The sequence below is a fragment of the Entelurus aequoreus genome, linkage group LG20 (assembly GCF_033978785.1).
Source record: "Entelurus aequoreus isolate RoL-2023_Sb linkage group LG20, RoL_Eaeq_v1.1, whole genome shotgun sequence".
In the NCBI taxonomy this organism is placed as follows: domain Eukaryota; kingdom Metazoa; phylum Chordata; class Actinopteri; order Syngnathiformes; family Syngnathidae; genus Entelurus; species Entelurus aequoreus.
In genome coordinates this window covers 17552925-17555078 of record NC_084750.1, presented here as the reverse complement: position 1 = coordinate 17555078, position 2154 = coordinate 17552925, and positions in this window count along the sequence as shown.

The following is a 2154-nucleotide window of genomic DNA, read 5'->3' as shown; positions in this document are numbered from 1 at the left end:
GGGCGGGGCTCCATCGCCTGTCACTTAACACCCGTTGGGGTGGATGATACTGAAAATGTTGGTATCGAGTCGATGCAAGACCTGCTAAATACAGGTCCAGTATTGCCGATATCAATACGGTTTACTGTACTTAAAGTGTAATGCTCAATGACTGATTTGCCATTTATTCGTTGAGAGTGATTGTAATCAAACACAGGTTAGAACCTTTATTTAACCAGATAAGAAAACCCATTGAGATCAAGATCTCTTTCACAAGGGTGACCTGGCCAAGAGGTCAACAGCACATGTCACAGAGCAGTTTCAAAAATAATACATTAAGACATACATTTTAAAATACATAAGAGAACCGTAAAACAACAGAGATTTACATCTTTAAAAACACAGGCACTGTGCAAACGTCTCTCGCTGTTTGTCCCTCAGGACAGAACGGAAGGCTCCAAATGGAAGTAGTTCTGTAAGTTTCAGTTTCGTCTGCAATGCGTTCCATGCCATAGGGGCAGCAATGCCAAAAGCTCTTTTGCCAAATTCAGTCCGTACATGAGGAACAGTAAAAACATACAAATTGTTAGAACGTAATGCGTAAGAGCTGCTTTTTCTTTGTAACAGAGTACACAAGTATAGAGGTATTAAACCTAAAAGAGCCTTATAAATGATAGTCAGCCAATGTGTGTATCTGCGTGCACTCAATGAAGATAAGTCTGACTTCATATACAGTTGACAATGGTGGGTGAGACTACGACAGCCAGTAACAAATCTTAGTGCTGAATGAAAAACAGTGTCCAAGGACTGGAGGCATTTAGCTGAAGCACTAAAATAAAGCACGTCTCCATAATCAATTACAGGCTTTGATTGATTGATTGAGACTTTTATTAGTAGGTTGCACAGTGAAGTACATATTCCGTACAATTGACCACTAAATGGTAACACCCGAATAAGTTTTTCAACTTGTTTAAGTCGGGGTCCACTTAAATTGATTCATGATACAGATATATACTATCATATATACTATCATCATAATACAGTCATCACACAAGATAATCACATTGAATTATTTACATTATTTACAATCAGGAGTGTGGAGGGGGGGTGGGGTGGGGGGGTGGGGATATGGACATCAAGTAGTGGACATAGAGAGAGAGAGAGAGAGAGAGAGAGAGAGAGAGAGAGAGAGATCAGAAGGCAAGATAGTTGCTGTCACCAATTTCTTTCTGACTTTAAGAGAGAAGCAGTTTTTATTTCTAAAAAAGAAACCAAGCTTTACCCTAAGCTTAGAGACCAAGTTGTTAATATGGGCTTTAAATGAAAGCTAAGCTAAGCTTAGAGACCAAGTTGTTAATATGGGATTTAAATGAAAGCTCCTGATCAAGAGTAAAACCCAAGTACTTGTAATTTAAGACCTGCTCTATAGGGTTTCCATTTGATGTTACAATATTTGGAATATTTTCCAGTAGCACCCTTGAATGAGAGAAAACATTACCTTGCTTTTATCTGTATTTAAAACCAATTCAAGATCAAATAAGCGAGCCTGGATGACATCAAAAGCAGCTTGTAAAAACTCAAAAGCCTGAGTGATGGAGGTTGAACAGCAATAAATAATGGTGTCGTCTGCATAAAAGTGGTACATTGCATTTGACAAATTATTACAAAGATTATTTATTTATTTTAGGTTACAGATTTTAAACAAAATAAGAAATGATAATGCATATTTTCTCAACAAAATAAGTCCACAACAATACAGTTATTGCACTTGCAATAAACCTTTTAAAAATATCAACTACATTATACAATTTTATGTTCTACAGTTGTTTACTCAATAGTTTTTTTTTTTTTTTTATTGAACAACAAACATACATTTATAATTCACACCAAAGTCAAGGCCTTTTCAACATCAAGGAAAGAAAACAAAAGCAAATAAAGATAGAGTATTAAAAGTAATAAATAATAATAATAAAAGATATGAAAAAAAATAAAAATGTATTTTTTTTTTTTTTTTTATTGAACAACAAACATACATTTATAATTCCAACCAAAGTCAGGGCATTTTCAACATCAAGGAAATAAAACAAAAGCAAATACAGATAGAGTATTAAAAGTAATAAATAATAATAATAAAAAATATTAAAAATAAAAAAATGCATTTGTAGTTTTTTTAAA